We start from the raw sequence: 24,617 nt of genomic DNA on the forward strand, positions 1-24,617 counted from the left end.
ACCCAGGCCCTCATCCTCTTCCTGTGTGTGTCCAACACACACACACACTGCACCTCAGGCTACCCAGGAGAGTGTGTGTACGTGTGTGTGCAGAGAAAATGTGCATGTGCAAACTCCAGCATACACATGGCCTTGTGTGTGTGTGTGTGTGTGTGTGTGTGTGTGTGTGTGTGTGTGTGTGTGTGTCGCCGGGTAATATATCATCTCAGCTTGAATAGACCCCCAAGCCAGAAGTTAATGAAGTGAAATGAGAGTTATTAGACAAAAACCTTTAAAGTCAGTTGACAGGCGAACGTGGGGGAGAAAATGGAGACAGCCTGAAATTATTAATGACGGCGGAGACGAAGGTGCGCAGAGGGAGCGTGGTCGCCGACGCAGTCCCCGAAATGTACATTCTTTATACCTTTGAAAAAAAAAAAAAAAGACTATGACACCTAAACTCGAGAGTTGCTTTTTGTGATTTTCTCCATCGGCCTCTACAGGGCTCAAGCCAGGACAGATGTTGATTACGACGGGACAATCTATCTCCCTGGTTCTTGCGCAGAGAGAAGTACGTGCTGCCCCCTCGTTGCCCTGCAGTGGATTAACACAAGAGTTGACACTATCATATGATCCACGTGGCGAACATTTCTCTATGGCTTTACTTTTGAGGCGAATGCGCGCGGCCCTGGGTCGGCTTAGCCAGGTAACGTTCGCTCTAATTGGACAGGAATGAGCGGTTATCAGGCTGATTACTGCCACTCCTCATCAGGTAAATGTGGCTTAAGGGGGGGGGGGGGGGGGCACTGTCTGACGTGGAGCACATGATTGAGAGGGGTGGGACAGGGGGGGCTGATCTGGGGTCAAACGGCGAACAGAGATTCATTTCTCATCGCTGTCAGAAGTGTTTGGCGGGAGTCCTCAAATTTTGGGGGGGGGGGTGCGCAGGCCCCCATCGCCGAGGCAGACTCCTGACATCTCTGCCGACAAAACGTTTGACCCGGATGTTTGTGTGTTTTGTCGAAGAGATGGTGACTGCGCAGGTTCGTTGGTCAGAAGTGTTTCTCCCGCTGCCTCGTTCTCGGGATACTAAAAACGTGGAGGGCGGCAACAGATGTAGATAAATGAAAAGATTGTGTTTCAACCCCCATTCCTCTCCACAGACCCAGAGGGGCTGACCCTGTTCTCCACAGACGCTTTGAAGCCTGATGCATGTGGTTGCCTTTGACCGAGGGCTCGCCGAGGGGCCGAGGCGTTCAGGTTGGACTAAGCAAACGCCTCACTGTTCACTGGCTCGCGACCCTGTGTTGACCCCCGCTGGCTTTTTCTTTGACGGGTCGTCAAGACTGGGCCACTTGTTGAGACCTGAGCACCCAAGGGCACAAGGGTATGTTGAGTCAGCCAACCTTTGTGAGCGCCCGTTGTCGTGGTTTGGATCAGTGAAGTCAGGGGCTTGTTGGAGGGGAATTTCAACTTGGCAGCATCATACTTCTACTCAGATCGAACACCGCCGTCATGGTTGATCCTGTGTACGGAGAAATGAGACTTGTGCCAAACATTTCGTCACCCTTAAACCACCTCAAATCAGAACATTTGTTTGGTGTTCCACTTTTAAATCTGGAGAGGACAATGTATGGCCTTTAGAACTTATTGTACCGATAAGCTGAGGAATAAATCCACCAGGTTTTCATTGTACGTTTCTGAAGCTCAATCCCTTCACATTCACTGCTCCGTCAGACGATAACCAAGCCTCACCTTATGTGCACCAACTTCCCGTCGTGATAAATTATTCAGCTGCACTCACAAATAACTCCCTTGGGTCTAGAAATCGGGGCTGAGAAACCGACAGATTTATGTCGACCTTTTCCTTCTCCACTTTTCTCCGCGTTTCTACAAGACGTCGAGCGGAGAATGTAAACACGGTGGAATGAGATGTGAGCACAGCCACAGAACTGGGCGTGAGGTGAGAAGTGAAGAGCAGGGGAGGAAACTGTTGTCAGGACAGGCAGCGGACTGGGGGAACACGGGAAATGCGGTCTGTCTGTTGGTCAGACCAAGCCTGGAGCCCAAAACGCCGGCCTTTGATCGTCTCTCATCGACGACTTAGTTCTAAAGGGGAATGGCGGGGACTCGGTCGAAAGCTGCTCTGAATCCGTCCATCAGTTATTTTCTGTTATGCGTGGTCTGAATTCAAGGTCATGGTTGTTTGGGAGGGCAAGAGCCAGGGAAATACATTGCATAGGTCATCGGGCAGTCACAGGGTGAACACGCCACCCGATTCTCATAGAAGTCGCATTTTACGTGGACTATGTATGTTCACTATTGACTAAACTGTAGCCTCCAGGCTAGAGGACACACGGTGCAAATGTCTGGGTGGGAGTGGCGAGGCTCAGCAGGAGGTGCTTCGCGTGAAAGCGTGTGAAATAGCACCCGTGCGTAAAGCAGAAGAAATTAAGAGGTACACGGTACATTCACATGATTAGAGGTCTGCGCTCTTGTTGAAGATGTTTCCCTTCAACTTCAACGCTAAATTCAGTGGTAAGTTATCATCGGGGTTATTTGGGGCTTTGCACTATAATGCCAGCTGTTTACTTTCCACATTCGTATGCAAGGCCCCACTAATGGCCGCGTGAGGGTATTTTTGTCGTCACAGGTCCGCACGGAAAATGGCAAAAAGCCAAGCGACAAAAGTGGACGCTGAATTTGAAGAAGAGGCTGTGTGACGTCACTCACCGCACCGCGACACGTCAATGCAAAGACAAGGGCAGACAAAGCAGCCTCTTCCTCTTTGCATGGATGTCACCATGTATGGAACACAGAGTGGAGCGTAATACAAACGAGTCCATGTCCGTGGTGTCTGCAGCTGTTCGTGTGCAAGTACTCACAGAACTATAACTACGGTCTTGGGGCAGCAATTTCAATTGCATTATCTTAACCATAAATCAATCAATCAAAACAAAAACAGACTGATCGGTTGATTGTTGCAACCCCTATATACACTATTACATTGACGCTGATGATGTTTGTTGTGTGTTTGTGTGTGTGGGGGGGGGTGCAAGGGGAAGGGGGTGGTGCCGGCGTCTGGGGGTGGAAATGCTTAAATGTCAAATTGCTCTTGCAGACATGGGACCAGAGACGGTCTGTGTTGGCTTCTGTGAGCATTAAACCGGGGGGGGGTTCTTGGTTCTCTGCAGACCTCGGGGACCATGGGCGGCTGGAGATAAGCCACAGAGCATCGACACCCCCTCATTCGGTTTCCGCCTGCTCATGTCAAACCACCGGGGTCCCCCCTGTACCGATAACCCCTCACAGGAAAGGAACCTTTTATGTTGCCCGTCTGAGCCGTTGACTCGATACCCCACCCACACACACACCCACACACACACACACACACACACACACGCACACGCACACGCACACGCACACGCACACGCACACGCACGCACGCACGCCATTTCTCATACGAATGAAGCAAATTCATTTCATGCAGCCCATTCAACTACACCTCTGACTCCATTTCCCCGCAAAACAGACAGGCTCGCTGTACAAATCCTCAAAGCCAGACGTCACCGACAGAGGGAGAGAGTAGCTCGCTGGTGTGAACCAGCAGCTCGGGGGTGAAGCTGGGCCCGAGGGTGCGGGGTCAGAGTTCTCCCGAGGTCACTCGCGGCAAGATTGACTAGCAGACGGCGAAAAAAGAGGGAGGGAGAGCATGAGGCCGGGAGAATGAAAAGACAGGGACTGAACCTCCGGAGCCCCCAGGTCTCTTTGATCCATCACCGCGAGCTTCCTGAAGTAAACACAGGCTAATTGTCTGGATCAGGTTAAGATCCTTATCCTCCCTACGCTTCGATACGTTGCCTCAGCGATACAGGGGAGGCCGAGCTCGTCAGTCCCGATCAGATTTCCTGGGAGGTACGAGCGATTAAACGGCTTCAATCCGCCGCCCGATGCATCACTACACGTCCAGGCCGAGCTTGACCCTCGCGCATATCTCCTGACCTTTAAATCCAGGAAGCACCTCACAATTAATGCAAAAAAACCTGATAAGGAAAGAGGTAGAGAAGCTGTTTTTTTCTTTTTAAAAACCCATTAGCTCTGCCGTAAACTTATCTTTTAATTACCTAGATGCTTTGCTTGAAAAAAAAAAAAAAAAGAAGAAGTTGCTGAAGTTTTGGTTTCAGTTGAGAATCGAGCTCCATCTTTTATCCTGGTGTTGTTTCCGTCTCTCATTCTTCGTTCATGAGCGGCCACTGTGCATTTGAAGCCATTACGACAAGCGAACAGAGACACAGGAGAGGAGGAAGATGAAGAGAGAGAAAGAATTGAAGGGAGAAAGAGGAAGTAATATATTTGACGTTGAACTACAGGCGGACAGAGGTGGCGACGGGGGGAAGACGAGAATGACAATAACCTCCCTTTTGAACTCCACGGAATAAATATCGGCGCCGTAGTCGGGTTTTTTCGCCGGGACCCTCCTCAAGCTCCCAGAAAAGCCCTTCATGTGGAAATATGCTTTCCCCTCAGCCCACGGAGATCAGACACCAGGCGTCTCCAGGGGGTTATAGCTCATCCAGTGACGACGCTACTCATCGCAAGCCTGATTGGGTTTGGTGATGCCTGGGGGGGGGCGGGGGGCGAGAGCAGGGGGCTGAGGCCAGATCATAAAGATATATCAATACACTGGGGCTACTGGAAACACATCATTGCTTTGATCTTGGAAGAACTGGTTTCATGCAGATGGTTGCTGGGGGGGGGGTTGTTGCTGAAACATATATATCGTGACGGCTGAAGAAAGAGACGCCGTTCTTCACATTTTCAACCTTTTTCCCTTTTCACGCTTACTTTTTTAATAATCTTTCAAACATTTTTTTAAAACGCAGCAAAAGGCAACAGCAGGCGCGCTGAGAGCAGAGGAAAGGACCAATGAGTTGAGAGTGGAATTTCTTTGTGCGTTGATCTGGTGTGTCCAAATCTGATTGATCTAAAATACAATCAAGCAGTATTTATAAAAGCTTGATTCTATATATATATATATATATATGTTTGACAAAATATAATTTACTAATTCATCATGTTCTCAGCAGACTTAGAGAGAGTAAGCTAAAATGAGAACATTCTCCTTTATGAAATAATTTTTTCTCTCAAATTTGGAAGAATAGTGCCAATATAGATATGTGTGCGTTTATGTATACTACGTGACATTTGTTCACACAATCATTTGTATGCGTGTGTGTGTGTGTGAGAGACGGAGATACACCGGCCCTCTATCTAGTAGCCGCATCCTTCCACCTTCGGGGGTGCACGACTCCACTCTGTCACTCAGGGTGACACGCGGCGAGGCAGCTCCCTGCCCGTGGCGTTCAGCGGGGATCACCGCCCTGTCACTGTCTGTCACTTTGGCTTTGTCCCCTGTCATGCCCCCCGCGCTGGCAGGCTGAGCGGCGAGGTGGTGGTGGTGGTGGGGGCAACGTGAACAGTGACAGACTGACAGGTGACAGGTGAAGCCGGCCCAACAGCGCGTGGCACCGACACATACATACCTCATGCAGCGGGGTTCAGTGTGTGTGTGTGTGTGTGTGTGTGTGTGTGTGTGTGTGTGTGTGTGTGTGTGTGTGTGAAAGGTGAATGTGAGCTTGCATACAAACACATTCAGCCGCTTTGTTTAACACCACTGGGGCGAGATTACAACGTCCTCAGGGGGTTTGAAATGTCACCATTTCAGCAGACTTGTAGAGAAAACCTCTTAAACTAAAGGGGCATAAATCTAAGTGTGATTTTTGTTTTTTAAGTTTATACAGTACATTCAGAAAAAATATTCAAACCCCTTCACTTGTCACATTTTGTTTCGCTGCAGCCTAACGCCAAAATCATTTAAATTCCTTTTCCGCCTGCATAAACCTACACTCAATACCACGTAATGACAAAGAAAATTATTCATTTTAGAAATTCTTGCTACTTTATTAAAGGGAAAAAATTGACATGAGTATTCTGACTCTTTACCTTTGGCATCTTTCTTGGGTACGACACAAGAAGCGTTGCTCACCTGCAGATCCTCACCTCTGCCAGGTTGGATGGGGATCATCATGCGGACGGCCATTTCCAGGTGTCTCCAGAGATGCTCCAGTCAGGGCTATCATATGAAGAAGGCAGGAAGAGATTGTGTGAGTCAGCAAGAACATTTTTCCGGAACATGGGTACAGTAGAGCGCCTACTTTACTCACCATGAATCTTCAGTAGGTTGATCTGCCGCATGAATGATGTTATTATGCATAACTCTTTGTGCGATGATGCTTCGTTTCACTCTCCCACCAAGAGTGACAGGAAAGTGTGTATGTTACGATAATATGTACATAGACACGATTAAATAGAGGAAAACAGACTTATTCAAACTTTGTTAATGAAGTGTACAGGTAGGCTCAACACCGACATCGAATGCAAAAGCATCTGCACACGTGCTCAAAAGGTTCAGCGTACGAGCACCTCCACAAATAACATCTACCCAAACACACACACACAGAGAAGCACGTCGTCGTTTGATCACGGTCCATCCTGCTGCGGTTAAAGCAGACCGACTGCAGCGATGCTGCCGTCAGATCTAAGCGAGGACCGACAGTTACGCGGGCGCCTTTGATGTTGGAATATGCTTCTTCTTAAATTCAATTTTTTCCAATGCAAGAAAAAGGCAAACAAAACCACACAAATACAAATACGACAAGTCAAATATCCAGATACTTTCTTTACTATTGAGCAGTTACGGATCAATCGTCTGTGCCCTTTTAAAAATCGTCCGTCTCGGACTAGTGAGGACGGTGAATAAGCGCCGAGAAAATGCAAAGGGACATAAAGTTATTTAGGTGTAAGTGAATTACAGCAGAAATATGTGCGCGGGCCAATATGGGATTTGATTTACAGCCCCCTTTGTCTCTCGATGGAGTTTTAACCGCCATTATTGCTGCCATTTGTGGTCCCGTATTGAGCGTTATAGGCCCTTCGCCGGGGCTGGGATCTAACCCCCGGTGCCAGAGGGTTGCACCCAAATCATTCCATGTGACCTGGAATCTCCCATTCCATTACCCAACGTTCTCTGCGGGGACAGTGGTGGTCCCTCAGCACTTGAACTCTGACCCCCGGCCCCCATCCCCATCCGGAGAGTGTAGCAAATAATGGTGAGGGAGTATTTATGGGTAACCCGGGCAATCTGAATCATCTGGCCTTTTGTCTCAGAGGGGACATACAGTCATAACGATGCCCCTATGAGGGTTTTTTTTTTTTCTTTCTGAAATGTGATTTAGTTCTTATTGCCTATAGCAATAAGAAGGCGGGATTTGTCTGAGGTGGAGGGGGGGGGGGGGGGGTGCGTGGAAATCTGAGTCCGGGTTTCATTTAGCCTCATCTTCATGAAGAAGACAATAAAGAAAGGTAAAAATTGTCTGTGCATCCTGGAATATCTGCAGGAAATGTATTGATCCATCTCTAATTAGATATTGAGATGGATCAAAAAAAGAAAATTTCCCCTGAGGGTCAGCGGGTGTTCATGTGGGATTTACAGCATTGGGTCTCTTCAAATGCCCGTTAATGATGCCATATCACCGACTGTGGATTAAAGCAACTCTGTCTTCTGTCCTGCTCATGCAGTGCAACAGAGAAGAGGAAGTGTCAATCAACTAAAAATTACGAGTGATTATTCCTCCGGCTTGCATTTACTGTTTTGTGAATTTTGTTAAAAAAGAAAATCATCCGGGGCCAGAGAACGAGTTCCACGAGATGCCTCGTGTAGCGGTGGCTCGGGGGAGATTGACAGGATGATTTGCAAAATACCTCGGCTGATCCACAGTTTTAGGCTCCTCCAGCCTCATGATCACACGATCCCGACTTAGATATCTGGCAACCAGAAGTAACCCTTTTTTAAAGTCTACAGTTTCCAGAAAAATCTGTTCCGAAGAGGCGAAATGGAAACACGAGAAGGCAGACACAAAAAATGCAGTCCGACGAGGAAACACATAACACATACAGCGCATATTTTCAAACACTTTCACTAATACACAATGTCCACTTCTTCTAACGGGGAAGGAGTAGAGACGGCTTTAGTACAATAGCTGGCAAGTGTACAGGAAGAAGAAAAAAAGGGACCGGGTACAAAGGAGCGGAGGAAGTTTAAAACAAGAGAGAGAAGAGGAAAAGATGTGTTTTTCACCGTTCACCGAGTCCTGGCAGGCCTGTGGGATTGGCAGAGATTGGTGGGGAAATGTGAGGAGCGAGCACTTGAAAGCCCGGCGAGGGAGTTTAAGATGTTCAGAGGGAGTTATTGGTCGGCTGCTCAGCTTCCTCTCCCCTCCCCATCCTCGGTTTCCCGGAGTCTTTTCAAGCTCCGGGCCGGCGGACCCCTTTCTTCTTTTTCTCATCCCTCTGAGAGCCCTGACATGCATGACAGGTACAACAGAATGGAAAAGATTGCAGAGGTGTGAAGAGAGGAAGAGCAAGGGGGCAAAAACAGAGAGAGGGAGGAATGGGAAAAGGTGAAGGAGTCCAGACAAAGGACTTGGATAGAAAAGACAAAGAAGGGGGAAATGATGGATGCAAAGTAGGATGAAGACTCCCTGCATAATTTCTAGATAGGAAGTTTTAGTCCGCAGAAGTGTCCAATGCAGAAACCAGACATCCTCTTAAACACCCAACCATATGTGATTCTTGAACATTCAAAGAAAACCATGGGTGTTTATCTGCTACTGTATCTGGTTTCTACTCTTCTGTGAAAGGCTTTTCCACAAGATTTTGGAATCTGGCTGCGAGGATTTGCTCCATTCAGCCACAAGAATATTAGGGAAAGTCAGACACTGATGTCGGGCGATAAGATCCTGGCTCACGTTCGGGTTTCACGTTGGACGGGGCCGAGCGGCAGGAGGCCAGTCAAGATCTCTTAATACCGAACTCAGAAACAAATCTCTTCAGGGAACTAACTTTGCGCAAAGGGACACTGAAACAAAAAAAGATTCCATAAACTTTTGCCACAAAGTTGGAAGCACACCAGAATAAGATTTCACGCTGTCCCATTTTTGTCGAGAAGGTGGGATATTTTGAAAGGCATTGTGAAAATTATGAATCCATATATATATCATGCAGAGCAAGTATGTGGTGAAGTCCAGGTGAAGAGTATTCATTTTCACAGAAAGTAGCCGGTCAGACGTTTGGATTCTTTCATCCTTAAACGCATCCTCCTGTGACCCCCGTTCGAAATTATGAGCTCCTTTGAAAAGGGGTTTATCTCCAAAAAAAGAAGAAGAAGTGATGTAATATGATTCTCCGCCGGTCGCAAATCCCGGTATCAATAAAGTTCAGGTGTGTCGTGGAAACAAAAACACGAAAGAGCGCCCATTTGAAGTTTGCACGGATGAGTTATCGCTCCCATTTTTTTTCACCACATTACAATGATTTGCATGACAGGCCCGTAACGGTCGATGAGGTCACAGACAGAGGGTTTCTTCAAGCAGGGGAGCTTATGGTTAAAGATAATAAATATTGCCATGACAAGAGGGTAGAAATGACATACGGTAAGAGGGGTTGCTTTTTTTTTCGTGTGTCCTCTTTCAAAACCCTCATTCTTTGAAAGAAAAGTGTTTGAAGAAAGTAAGGAGGCTCAACTGTGGCTCAGGGAGGAGAAAGGGAAGATTTAGCTCGCCGTCTCACAGGGCTCTTTCATAACCATTAACTGCGCGATGACACCGGCGGATATTCAGATTGATATACCATCATCTGGGGATCCACTTGGTCTGCGCACAAGTCTCCCAATACCAAAGATTAATTTGTGTCCTTAATGAAAGGCTTCCCGCTTCCCAATGTTTCACCCAAACCGAAAAATCCTACCTATTTTATACTTTACAGTGATGGGCTCTAATGGCCTTATTTATGAGGTCAGTGCTGAAAGCCAGCTATCTCGTCGATAGGTCTTTAGCCACAGAATGGGCAGGAAATTCATCTAAAATCTCCAGATCCGAACTGAAAAATTGTAGCGGTCTCCCCAAAAAATCAAGGAAGGATTTAATGTCTGTCTGGAAAGTCTTGCCAAAAAAAGAGTAGAATATTGCAGAGAAATACTTTGGGCAACAGACCAGAAGGAAAGACACTAAAATAAAATAAAATAAAAATGAATCCTACACACTTATACCATCAGGGCCCTTGTATTAAGCAGCCACAACCATAATTCCATTATTGACGGCGACGTGTTCATCCTGTGGAGTAGCCTGCGAGGTAGCTTCAAAAGAAGTCATCAGTGGTGACCATGACCAGGCCTGGCGTGGAGGAAGCATCAAAGCCGAGAGAAATCGCTGTGTGTCAAGAGTAAGTCCAAGAACACCGTCCTGATTAACATGTGACAGGAAGAGGAGGGGGGCTGCAAAGGTGATTAGACCCCCAGAGTCCCCACACTCCCCAGAGCTGAGGAGAGAAGGGGGGAAGTATGTGGAGTAGCCAGCTTCTCAGTCTCAGGCTAACAGGTCCTTTAGCCGTACTCGCTGAATGGGAGTCGACACGGTGTGACAATGAAGCATGAGGTTATGGTTTCTAATCATAGCCGGAGAGGTAGCTGACGGGCAGAGGCTGAGTGGTGGAGAGAGAATGGAGGATGAGGGTCATCTTACAAGGAATCAGGGAAAGGGGGGGTTCCCCAGTCTCTGTTCACCTTTGACCCTGCGGGGATGATGACCTGCATCTCCCCATGGTGATTCATTTCCTCTCTCCCCTAACCTCCCCCAAAAAACTCCTCAGCAACTTTGTGCACACAAAACACATGCCTGTTGCTATGGAGATATAGCAGTGGATCTGGATTGAACGGGGACGGGGAGGACGGACTCGTACCAACTCGCTGGACTGGAAGTCGAGAGGAGAGGAGGCCTCCGGGGATGTGTCATTAACCCTCATGGCGACATTAACCGCTACGAGTCGAGCCAATCGAGCGAATCGACGTCTGTATGGATCAGGGGGTCGGCGGGAGCAAAAAGGGGGTAATCACTTGTATCTCGACTAATGACAACAGAGAATAGCCTTGAGGTGCAGCTAAACGCAACACAGATTGCACCGAGGCATGAAGGGAGACAGTAAAAGGGGGTAAAGACCACATTAAAAAGAGATCTTTTGTCAGTCGGTGCTGATCAATACCGATCACGAACGTTATTACTCTTAAAGTGTTTGAGTATTATCCACAGATGGATGATCAGAGCTGTAAACATGAGAATTGACAGGTTGAATTAAAGAGGCAGCAAGCAATTTTAATCCAATACACTTTTCTGCGAAATTTTGCGAATATTTTCTTACGGTTCACTAGCTGACGCATCTGTGCCATCTCCCGTACCCGGGGCTGCGGGTTCGAGGCCCCGACCAGTGCAGTCCAAAAAAATCTCCGTCAAACTTCCCCTTTGATTGAAACTTGACCCCTAAAGGTTTGTCATCACATCAGCCAGTTCTACCTCGCAATTTCACATTTTTAATTAATAAGCCCCAGTTATTCCTCTAGGATTTTTTTTCAGCAGCGGGGGGCAGGCCATCCACTTCACTCTGTGGCTCGTACGACAGCATGCATGCTAAGCGCTAGTTACGTTAAGTTGATGCAATCTTTTAGGAACTAATTAGCAGAATCGAAATGTAACTTTTTCTAATGGGTACCCGGTAACACTACTCTGTCCTTACTCGTTGTCGCCCAAAGATTCTACAGCACTCCATCGTTGTTTCTTGTCGCGTCAAAATAAAAGCCCTCACAGATTCATAAAATTCTGAAGCAGCAGCGGTGGAAAACCCGTAAGCCTCTGCATTTAAAGGTAACCCATGTCAACACGTGACTTGCTTTGACAAGACTTGGAGACTTAGTCTTACCCAAAATGCCCAGTTTCGTTTCCATGCACAAATCTTCTGACAGCAACATTTCCCGAGTTGATGCTGGTACATTCTTTCTGAGAAGCTCCATAGCTCCAACTTTAAACAATGAGTCACCGATTAACGGAGCCTCCACTCCTGCCACAATCAGGAGCAGGGGAGTCCAAGGCCGTGCAGTGGGAGTCTGGGCGAGGAGGACGAACTGCCTCCCCTAAGCCCCCGGAGTTACAAGAAATTACAATAAACAGCCCAAATTAATCCTTTCACCCTCATTCCAGACATGCATTATCCATCCACTGTCATAAACTTGGCCGTGGTGAAGATATACAGCTGCCTCGTGCTTTCTCTCCCATGGCTTTCCTTCCCAATTGTCTGTATATGGCCAAGACCTTGACCAGCATTTTTTTCTCTTTTGAAGAGTTCGGGACTTAGAGATTGATTGCCAACCCAAGCTAATAATAAGGCAGAAACCTTCACCCTTGGTCCGCCGAATCAAGACGAGACTCGCACTCTCCCGACGGAAGATTTGCAGGAAAGCCAAAGTAATTAAATGATTTTCCGAAGAATTAAGATCTCCGTCAAAGACCATGTGCCAAACTCGCGTTAAATAACCCGGGATTAAAAACGGAATCCACCGCCAACTGGCCGTCAAACTTATACAAAGAAATTCCTTTTTGCAGGGATATTTCAAAGGGTTGTTTTACATGTACATTGTTTGAAATGATTACCTGTATATATTTCAAACTGAAGAACAGAAATCAAACACCAAAAAGCTGTGCAGAATGAGTTCTTTGATTATATAACTTGTACTAGATTTGTTGAAATGCGCTGCATGAGAAGAATGCCATTGCTGCGTTGATGTTTTCTCCACCAACACTAATGTTGCTGCTGCTGCTCCAGCACATAGATCACATGGCAGAAAAAGCCCTGCCTCTGTGCCAATTCAGTTAGCGGGAAGCAGCGGCGGATATGAGCCAAGGTTATGAACCGGAGGACATCAGCCCCTCAGCTGATAAAGCTCGGCCGTGTGTCCGTCCTTGGCAACGTCCCCCCGCCCCACTGCCGAGGCTGCGATATAACACAAACGACCCGCGCCGACGTTGTCACGGCCGAAAAACACCATGTGCATTACAAGTGTTCGTGACCTGTAGGGAAGAAGAAAAGCAATCAAAGAAAAAGCCTTAGGTCCCTTTTGCTTATTTATTTATTTGTCCCATACGAGATCATCCCGTTCCACGAAGAGTGATTAAGCAGAAAGAACTGCGCATATCCTACCATTTGCTTCCTGGAACAGAGTTTGTTTCCAATTTTTTATTTACTCTCAACGGTTCACTGAAATTTCATTTTGGCTCAGGAATAATGGAAAAGTGGGTGATAGCCGGAATCCGCGGAGGGGGCGGTGGGAGGGAGGGGGAGCGGCTTCTCGAGTGGCAGGTGATTGAAGTGTCAATCTCACCTCGTGCACCCACTCGAGCAGAGGTACAGTGAGATGCTAAAGTTCAGTCGGAGCAGGAGTTACTAGATTATTGAGAAGTGCCGGTCGTGAAAATAAAAAGCAGTTGAATGTTCCTTGTATTGTTTGTATTTGTATCCTCATTCAGTCACGTTTCAGACGTGACTCCTGGGAATTTAATCTCATAATATGAATTAAAAGTCTATTATAGATTATATTTAAGTTATGTATAAAAACCCGTCCATCCTCCCACTTAACCCAAACTTTGCTGGAAGAGACGAATTCAGGTGTCCCGAGTTTTTACAGAGGGGAAAAAAAAATCAATTTCCTTAACAATGAGAAAGTGGTGTACTCTTAATGGCTGATTTGATGCCATTAAGTAATGTTTCCCAGCAAAGAGAACACCCCCCCCCCAACCCCGAACAAGCCGCAGCATTCTGCTGCAATTTGGCTGATTAGATGAACTAGGCTGGTATTTATGGTTGGATTTTGTTTGATCTGCTGGCTTCAGTAAATAAGGACGGTGGGTTAGTGGGGGTGGAGTGGGAGTGGGGGGGGCGCGGCATAGGGAACGGGGCGGATGAAGGGAAAGGCATCCGTGTCTGAGAGATACATGAAACAAAAAAAGGCCTTTCATAGGACGAGCGAGGGGAGAACAAAGTGTGGAGGGGAGATCGCTGGAGATAACGGGGGGGGGGGGGGGGGGGTGGGGGGGTATCCAAAGAGGAAGTGGTGGAGATGGTGAGAGAATGAAAAAAAAAAAGTGAAGAGGCAAAGTGAGCGGGTGGGACGGAGAGAGAGGGGAGAGAGGGTGAGGTAGGTAGGAAGAGCACAGGCTTCATTCTGGTTTCAGGACAGCTGCGGCTCCTGTTACGGCTGCACCATGTGTCTGATTGCACGTTATTACAGAGACCCCCCACCCCCCCATCATCATCATCATCATCATCATCATCGTTCACCGCTTCTCCAAGTGTTTTCATAGTTCCTAGACCCCACTTCACCTTCCTCCGTCTGCCTCGTCTTTTCTTTCTCCCCCCGTCCGCTCCTTTTATTCTGTTATAGTATGGGATGGGATTCCAGGGGGGGGCATCGATATGATGTCATGATTTATTACTCATCTCTCCTTTTCTTGCGGATGGGACATATTTTCCGTACCTCGGACCGCTACCTCTGGTGGTCTCGTCAGTGTGTGATGCGTCAGTCCAGGGTCGACCACCGTCCCTGCTTTAAGTCCGGTCCAAGTGAAACCGCAACCTTTTTATCGCAGACCCATTCCCCGCCTTGCAGCCCTAATCCCTCTTGACAACTTGTTTCTTCTCCCCTACTTTCACAGCAGCAAAGATTTTTTTTTTGTGCATAAAACAGCGTGTTGTTAAAAAAGCCAGACATTCGACGAAAAACGTGTTTCTAACGTCCCCGTCCCCCCCGAGCCATACGTTGTATAAATACAGTAAGTTGCAAAAAACATCATTAATTAAACAGGGTGAGTCTCTGCTGCAGGGTAATGGTTTAAGGGAAAGGGGGCTGTTAAAGGTGCCACCAACAGGGAAGAGCCAAGACACAAAGGGAGGCCACACATGCTGCGTGTTGTCTCTGCGACTGCCCCGAGGACGGTGAAGCCCATCACCCAGTGTTTTCACGTGCATTCCAGACGGGATTCCTCCGTTTCGCTGCTGGGGCGTACGATGTAAAAAAAGACAACATCAACAGAGGGAATGTGAACGTTTCACCAGGTCGGATGTCTTTCTACAACACGGGCCGGGATAGTGGATCATTTCACGTGTTGTCTCTAATAAGCTGTAACCCAAGATTAACATTTTCATTCCCTCCTTCTCCGCACGTTTCTTCACCATCTTCCCTCTCTCCCCTTCGGCCGGCAGTCCCACATCATCAGCGTTGAACGAAGCCATTTGAAAAAATGAAATCACAGCAACAGTTCATCGATAGTAGTAGTTTTTTCATGAAAATCGGCCAAAATTCTCTGATTTTCAGCTTCTTAAATATTAATATTTTCTGTTTTTGTTACTGTGCGGACAAAAAAAGCCCCATCATCTTGGGGTGTGGGGAAACACGGTCGACATTTTTCAACATTTTTTGGACCAGGCCATTTAATCGGCGGATTAATCGATAATGAAAATAATTGTTAGTTGCAGCCCTATCGCTAAATACTTGTTAAAAAAGTAAATACGTTTGCCTTCAACCAAATCCAAAGCCGTAACGTCCACAAAAATAGAAAACCCAACTGACAATACACAAAATTTTAATGAGACAACTGGAGTTATTGAAAGTAGGTGGTGTAGGTTTACCACCTCCCCGACCTTTACATTAAAATAACTCACATCCAGCCTGCCAGTCACTTCCCTCACGTCAGGAAACAATATCATAGTGGTGGCACATGGGTGGGATTAGTAACTGTACTATCGAATTTGCAAAGAAAGAATGAAAGAAGTGTAATCCCTTTCCACCGACACCAAAACCTCCTCTCTCTCTCTCTTTCTTACATACTCGCACACCAGTGAAGCCAAATCTGCAGCGCTGCTCATATGGTTTGCAGGTTTGTCAGATTGCTGAGAGACGTGACACTTATCTCCCCTCCACATCTGAGGCTCGGTTAGCGGCGAGTGCCTGCTCTTCTCCAAAATAGCCTCCAACATGGCCGGGGGTTTGGAGAGAAAGGATGCCGAAGCCCCGGCCACAACTAATCATCGTGTGATGAATCATTTGAGCCCGAGCCCTCAGCTGTGGCTAAGGGATCGCAGATTGCAGCTCCCGTCTCGCAGGGCCGCCCCCCCCGAATCTCTTTGATTTATGCGTGTTGTGAGCACCGGCTGTGCTTTGTGATCTACCGTACTGTCTTCCTCAAATCCACATGTGCAACTCAAGCCGGAGGCCGAGGGGATTGAAACTAACGCAATTCTTCAGGTGAAAAAATAAACATGTAATCGGCCTAGCGAGAAATACAATATGTGACAATGGCCCTTTAAGTGGTCGGGGGGGGGGGATCGTCGGGGGGCCAGAATCTGTTGAAGGAGACACGCAAACAGAAAGGGTAGAACCCTGGGATTAAACAGGAAGTGGGAAGTCTCAGTAAGCAGGAATTTTTCCATTTGTCTTCTTAAATGTGTACTCACCGAAAACATATGATTTATGGTATGCCTCGTGTTAAGTTCACATTATGTTACCTTATGTGGCCTCGCGTAGCCGCACCACCACAGATCCCTATTGTATAGTTTCAAGAAGCTAATTTTGTTTTAAAAAAAGTCTCTTGAGGAGCTTTCTGGCAAAATAAATGTCCCCATTAGATGGTACAGTTTTACCAGGAACCCGCAGTGAACAAACTGAATGTCCAAAGCACTTTTTATCATCTCCGTTAATGAGTCAGGGACACTGTGATCCGTGTGCACCACGGCCATTAATTCACAAATGAGGTAATGTAGTGAGATGTCGCTTACGCAAAGCTAATGTCACAAGAAGCTATACTGGCCCCGCACCTCCACGTCTCGGCGGCGGCACGGCAGCGAGGGTCGGTCGCGTTGACGGAGCAGAAATCTACGGGCCCCGCTAAGTGGCGAGGTGGCGCCGGGCCGCTGGCTGAAATGGAAACTGTGCGCAGGGTAAACATTGACACAGGCGTGATGAGACCTCCGAGCATCATTCCCGGGCGCACACACCGTCTGAGCCATATATTCCAATCACACGCTCCACGCCTGCATGACCCCCACCCCCCCAACCCACCCCATCACCGTGCCGTGCGCTGACACCCACTTTGGCTGGACGTACCCCATTCATCTAACTGCAAATGGAGCAAAACGGTCAATTGGAGCTTTGGCCACACTTTGGCTGTGACAGCCCCCCCACCCCCCCCAATAATCCTCATCCCCGAAATCTAAAAATGAGAACCTGTGTACATGGGGGGAAGGTTAAATCGTGGTTAATTGTGTAATTGCGTGAAGGAAGGAAGCTGGAGGCTACCTGGCAGCCACAGACGCACAGATGTTGTCGTGGCAGGTGGGAAGTGGAACATTTAGGCCTTTTTATTTTCCATCCTTAAGCCTCTCGGCAGATCTAATTAGACGGGCTTCACATTATCTTGGTCAGAGTTCGTCCCGTTTGTTTTGGGTGGTTGGTTAACTTAACGGGAGAAGACGAGGAGAGTGTGAATGAGACGCCGACGCCGAAAGTGAGAACCATCTGCAGACTGCGTCCCCGCAACTTTGGTGTCTGTCTCTCACAGCTGTTTACGCTCTAATAAAAAAAAGGAAAAAGATTTAACCTCCATCCGCGGCTTCTGAATGAAAGGAAGCGACTTGATGTGAAGCTCGTGTCTTAGTTGCCCCTTCATGTGGATTTCTCAGCAGCTCGTTTCCGAGCCCTGGACTATATAGAGAACAAACCACATTAGTACATGTTAAATCAGGGACACGAAAAATTAGACTGAATCTTCACATCTTCCCGTGTCTCTGTGTTTTTAAAAGGCAATGAACTCGTGCCATTAAAATTAATATGACAATATTATTTCCTGTTCTTTTAAAAAAAAATCTCCTGTTAATATCCTAAACACTCCAATCCCAAGCATTGCTATTATTATTACTATTATAATTATTATTAATATTATTATTATTAATAATAATTTGTATTCATTTTATTTATTATTTTTCTTGCATTATCTTTAGTTTGTATCGGCTTATGTTTTTGCACAACTATTTATTAGTGGTATATAAGTATTCTACTCATTTCTATCCAACCCATTACATGTGTGCTGTTGACATTGGGATTTTTTTTACCATTATTATTATCCTTATTTTTTGTATTATTCTTACTTTTTCTTTTTGTTGTAGACCAAAGGCTTGAGGGCAGGGAGGGATACAAGCAGGGAAAAGAGATGACTGTTATTGTTATGACTTTTTTTTGTTATTGAATAAAAACCTAATAAAAAGAAATATGACAGTGGACAGATTAGACAGTTCCTACTGTGGAAAGTACATGTCTTCGGATTGTTTTAGAAACTCAAAATAATAAAACTTGAAGTAATGAATATCTTTTTCTTTAAAGCTTTGATGAAAATGTGAATTATCTCTAATATCAAGCATTCCTACTGGCTGAAAAATGGGTGTCCTTTCAAAAAACATACTGTACATCGGTGGAGAGAGAGAAGTGTGTAAAACAGCCTCGTTCTGCACAATGAGCGCTCTCTCTGTGTTACTACTATCTGATGACCGAACACCGGCTCTGGCTTTTGTTGCCAGGAAATGCACAGAGGAGTCCGGAGGATCTCATGTGTCGCGGAGCAACGTGGTTTACTGTATATCAGAGGAGTTCTGGGGCGTTGGCGCGGAGTCATGTCATGTTTCAACATAACTGTGGACGAGTGTATCGGGGGAAATGAGTTAAGTGGATCTTTTTTGCTGCGGTGGTTGTTAGTATCATTCTGCAAAAACATGCATCAGAGTGTAGCAGGTGTGTGTTTGGTTTTGCTGAAAAAGTGCCCAAGGTCTTCTCTGCACAAATGCATGCATCGAAAATCAACCGATTATTCATAAGGAACCGTATGATTTGTTTTCAGCCGATAAACCCGCCAAAAAATTCTCTCAAGACCTTCTGTCTTGGACCACGAGCCTCGTCATGTGTTTGCCATCAGCGTAGGCTTCTCCCCGTGAGTCTTGGTGGACTAGAGGCCAGATTTACTGCACAGGTCTATGATGAGGAAGCCGTGGCATCAAGGTATTAAACCTGGGCAGCGGCAGCAGCCCGGGGGGGTGGGGGGGTTAGGGGGGTGGTGGGGGCAATCTGATATGGGGTTTCCTCTAATCAGCCAGAGGCTCCACACTCCCTCGGGCAAACAGGATGTAGAAAAAAAAAAAAAAAAGGCCAAGATATCACTCCCTACACTCTCGGAAAAGGAAGAGTGAGACAGAGAGACGGGGAGGTAGAGAGAGAGAGAGAGAGAGAGAGAGAGAGAGAGACGGAAAGGGGGGAGGGGGAGGGGGGCGGTTAGACAGCCAGGGGCATCTAAATAAACACAAACCAGATGCACAGCATGTAGGACACGTGTGTTAACATGAAACAGGAGTGTGTGCATAAGTGCTTTTAGTAATATGTTTACTGCACATGAGCCTGTGACAGGTTGGATCATATGGGCCGCGTGCGTGCGTGTGTGTGTGTGTGTGTTTCATCTCGTTTCAAGGTTTTATGATCCAGGAATTGATTGCATATTTGATTTGCAATCCTGTCACACTGTATTGTTCTGATTCTGGTCATATTGAAAATACTTGGTATATACTACTTCTATGTTTTATATTTACTATATCTACTCCATTTAAAGTGGATGATTACTTATTCATTACTTTCTTTTTTTACTGATGTTTCCATTTTTACTTACGAAATGTGTAAAAAAACATACAGATATGATTCGTGGGCTAAAAGGGAACTTCCAGTTCAGGTTAAGGTGACCTCTGTGTCCACACTTAGACGTGTGTCAACTTCCTCTACATCTTTTCAAACTTGACAGAGTGTGAACCTCCACAGTTCACAGTTTCTTCTAGCTGTTTCAGGGGAGCTGGGACGAGCGTGGAGCAAAAAGAGCGGTCGGTTTATTCTAATGTGAAGTTTGAGCCTAATCCCGTCTGGCCTTCGATATGTCATTATAAAAAAAAGGGATCTGCTGGGAGGAGGAACGGAGGCCACCGGGGCGACTGCTGCAGCTTCGGCCCTCGTTGTGGTTCCCGACATTGGACCAGAGAAGATCTGAGCCCGAGCTGACGGAGCGAAAAAGAGACAGACGAGATATAGACGGCGACCAGCGATGCCTCTTATTTTTTCCTCTTTTCTTTGCTGCTGCTTCTGTCTCTCCCAGAAGAAACGTAACGGAAGCCGCAGCGCCATTACAGACCGATCGTCTAATGAGCCGCTGCTCGCGGTGCTCTGGAGCAAGAGGGTGCCGTGTGTGTATGTTTTTAAAGGCACATGTTAGCCTCAGCGGGGCCAAAGGCGGCCCCACCCTTCGCCGCCCCTCCTCCCGTGAGGGCCCGTGGTAATGGCTCCCCAAAAAGTGTTTGAAATAGTTGGAAGGACGACACACGCAAGGGGAAAAGAATGGCAGAGCCGGAGTAGCATGAAATAAACTGGCCTCGAGGAGAGACGGAGAGCAGAGAGCAATTTGTTCCCCCCCCCGCCTTCTTGCGAATTACAGGCCGGAGCCAGCCACTGTCTCTAAATGGGAACCAGCCCGGTTCTGCCCAGACACCACCGTTTGGGCACAGCGAGTGATTTGAGTGGAGAGAGAGAGAGAGAGAGAGAGAGAGAGAGAGAGAGAGAGAGAGAGAGAGACACCGGGCCAAAACCTCACGTCTCCTCTGGGCTCTCGAAGCCTGCCGGAACATTCTTGGGTGTTCCTTTTTTTTTTAAACAATCTTTGAAAAACACTTATATAAGTGCACAGTGGAAATATCTAATAGGGTGTCAGAACCTCTTCAGGCGTCTGCTTGTGTTTTATCAGTGTCGTATTTGTACGACCGACCGGCCACGTTCCGCACACGCACGCACGCACACGCACGCACGCACGCACGCACACGCACGCACGCACACGCACGCACGCACACGCACGCACGCACGCACACGCACGCACACGCACGCACACGCACGCACGAACCAAAAGCTTTAACGGGCATTTTCTGATCGATAAAGGAAACTTCCTGCCGATATATTAAGTAGCTAAATTATTCCCGTCCGCAGTTCATTACACATCCACACCATTTTCTCTGAAACAACTCGACGGCGGCGAGTTGCAGGAAATCAGCGCAGGGACTTCATTAGGCCGAGTCCACCGCAATTTTCTCCAGACATGACCTAACGCACGCTGGGGCCTCGTGGAAGAACGTTTATTATTCTCAAAAAGGTCCACTATTATACACACTTTTTTTTCTTCCCCCGGGTCTTTTATTTTAAGTTTTGATCATGAGAAGACATATTTGTGGTTTTAAGGACCAAAAAAGAAACCCACCGCAATTTAATTTTACATCCCCCCACCTCTCTCAAACAGGTCGGTCAGCCACATCACATGAGATGACAACAATGGTGTACTGTGACGGAAAAATGAAGTTAGAAATAAATAATAAAACTGTTTTATTGTTAAGACAGAGGAAGTTGCCCCCGGACACCTAGACACTTTGCATTCGAAACCCTGAGGGAACTGTCGGAATTAAAACACGGAATAAATGACATTTAGACTGTCTTATAGGTATATCCAAAATTCCATCAACTCCTTTTCGACCATTGTATTATTGCATCTTCATTTTTCCTTCCTTCATCCTTTTCACGTTTATCTTTTTTTTCCTCATCTCTTTTAGTGTTTTATTATTTTAATTCCATCTCTCTTTGTTTACCTGCCTTTGGTGTTTCCTCATTTTAAATTTATGAGATGAGTTTCCACAGTTCCTGTTAATACTGTGTTGCATGGGGGTGGGGGTATTGTTTTTATTCTGTAAAGCACTTTTGTGTTACATAGTTTGTAAGAAAAGTGCGATAAACAAGTCTGATTGATGGATTGATTAATTGATTGATTGAACATCTCAGTAAATCGGCAAGTGAGGGCCATTTTACGATGGAAACAATTTTCTTTTCTTTCTTTTTTTTATTCAATTTTTTTTCCGGACGGCACGGTTGTCCAGTGGTTGGCACTGTCGCCTCACAGCAAGGAGGTTCTTGGTTCGAACCCACATTCGGACCAATCAACTGTGGAGTTCTCTGGCCCTTTGATAGGCTGGCGACCTGTCCAGGGTGAACCGCGCCTCTCACTCAATGTCAGCTGGGATTGGCTCAAGCCCCTCGCCCGCGACCCTTGAAGGATAAAGCGGTCTTGATAATGGAGTAGTGGAATTTGTTTTCAATTCAAAAAAGTTTTGTACCACACTCATATATGGCATTTTACAACAAATATCTTCATAAGAGACACATTGCTCTGACCCTCTGTTCATATGGCGCCGTCGATAACACAGAATAAATTTGAAATAAAATGAAATTAAACAACATCTTCAGATCTCAACTGCCCAATGTCCTCGGTTCTGCAGTTTTGATCCCAAAAGTTTTTAATTCCTTGAATCCGCGGCATGGGCATGAACATTCGCTCGGTCTTTGAGTCATTTATTATAATTCATGCGCTAAGTGGCAAGTGAGACGATGACATGCGTCTCGTCTTTGAGGTTAAAAAACCTCATTACATAAAAGACACACCAGCGCTGTTCCCTGCGAGATTATTACATATACAGCATGCTGGAGACGCCGTTTCGTATCCTTTTCCCCACATGCATGACGAAACACGCTCGCTGCAGCCATGTTGGCATATGGCTAAGGATGAGTCACTTGCTGGACGGAGCAACGTAGACTCTGAGTCCTGCCGAGCGAGTACGTCAGTCTGCACATCTATTACAGTATACACACGCATAAATAAAACACGAGTGTGTAAACACACACACACACACACACACACACACACACACACACACACACACACACACACACACACACACACACACACACACACACACACACACACACACACACACACACACACACACACACAGACGTAATCGAGTTCTGTTTCATCAAATGCGAACCAGCCCGCGATGGGTGCTGATGTCTGCACCGTCACGACGAATACAAAGTGTCCCGGGAGGAATAGAAAAAAAGGCACTGATGTCAACAAGCACAAACCACTGCATCAAATCAAATATATTAAAATGATTCCCTTGAGTCTTTTTCTTTCAACTCTATGGGTGTTTTTTTTCTTTTTTTTTTCCGGCATGTGGATTTGGGAGACGTGGCCAGCATTTCTGCTTCAGGCCGTGCCATGTGTGATTTCAGCCAGCGACAGCCAGTCGGTTTGGTTCCCCGCTCACATCCCCGTTGCCCCTGTGGCCACTTAGCTCATCTTGTCCTCTGGAAAAGAGATACTCATTCAAATGGATTAATCGCCGCGGGGGTCCACTTTGAAGAAGTGCTCAGAAAATGAAATTAAGGAGGGCAGAAAGATTGCCGGAGAAGAGTGGATGCGAGCGGATAAGACGCCATTTTTGTAGCCGAGGCGGCGGGGAGGATTTCAATTGCAAGCCGTTGGCACAGCGACGTGGCTTCTTTTTTTTTCCGGATTTGCTGGCGTCGGCTGAATGTCTTCAGGGGGGTTGTCTTTGCATGTCCGTCGCGTTAAGGTGGGCCAAGACCCCTCAGAACTCAGCCCATATGCTCCCCCTCTCCCTTACCCAGCAGCACCCTGTGCCTCGGCCAAAGCACACAATCTGTCCCGATTACTTGCCACCCCCCCCCCAGCCTCCCCTCCCCTTCCTCATCTTTGATACTGGCCTCATCTGAAATATGCATGTGTCTGGTTGTCTCTGCACTATAATAACTCATCCGCTCTACAAACCGCACCTGTCTTTGCCTTCTCGGCCTTCTTCTGATCTCGGACAAATTATGGCAAACGCATCCGAGAGGCTTTGAGGCAGCCCAACCCAGTCACCTTGTGGAGCAGATTTGCAAAATAAAAAGGGGGGAATTTCATTTTCAAAGAGTTTTCATAGGACGGTGCCACAGACCAAACAGGCTTTCCATGTCCTTGCCTTTCTAATTTAGGTTTCTATGTCAGCCGGCCATCCATCCATCCATCCATCCATCCATCATTCAGCAGGAGTGTGACATCAGAGCTCCTTCACCACACATGGCCGTGCTGTTTCACGCCAGGGCAAGGCTGAGACCGTCTTGGCGTTGGGCGATGAGGGCAACTGCAGACGACCCAGACCCACAGCGGGCTTCCGATTCAGTCAGAGCGCCCCCACTGATGTCCTGCCGCGTGGAACCGGAAGGAGCCAAGCTCAGCACTGCAGAGGCCACGTGTCTCTGAAAATACTGATGCACCATCAACACACACACAAACCTAGAGACACACTTGGCAACAGGCGACTTTCGTACCCCCTACTGGTTCCTGGTGGTATTGTTGTTTGCCCGCTGTCGTAAAAGACGCTGCAGACGTCGGTGAGGACGCAGGTAAGTTTCCTCAGAGCTCCTCGTTCAACTCGTTTTATCTCTTTCTCCATAGCTCTCCTTCTTCCCCTGCTTTTGTTCTTTCGTCAACAAGATTCTTTTTCTGCGAGGTTAAGTTGTTTTTGTCAATTTGTTCCGTCCGTCAACGAACGCTATGCTCTTCCTTGTTTTGGTCACGCGATCGAGTCGCCATTTTTACGAGAAAACCGCTTCCTGGTGAACAACATGGCGAAAGCCAGGTTTATAGGAGAACAATATATGCGCGGACGATGCCGTTTTTCCATCGGCA

General features: G+C 47.0%; 1 long non-coding RNA gene across 1 annotated transcript in view; it reads right to left on the bottom strand.

The window, feature by feature from the left end:
• LOC118287364 overlaps positions 1–24,617 on the bottom strand; it is a 102,606-nt gene that overhangs the window by 35,118 nt on the left and 42,871 nt on the right. The window contains exon 2 of the long non-coding RNA XR_004785644.2: positions 5,983–6,112. This is a non-coding gene — a long non-coding RNA (uncharacterized LOC118287364). The remainder of the gene's footprint in view (positions 1–5,982; positions 6,113–24,617) is intronic.

This window comes from Scophthalmus maximus, chromosome 16 (assembly GCF_022379125.1).
Source record: "Scophthalmus maximus strain ysfricsl-2021 chromosome 16, ASM2237912v1, whole genome shotgun sequence".
Taxonomy (NCBI): Eukaryota; Metazoa; Chordata; class Actinopteri; order Pleuronectiformes; family Scophthalmidae; genus Scophthalmus; species Scophthalmus maximus.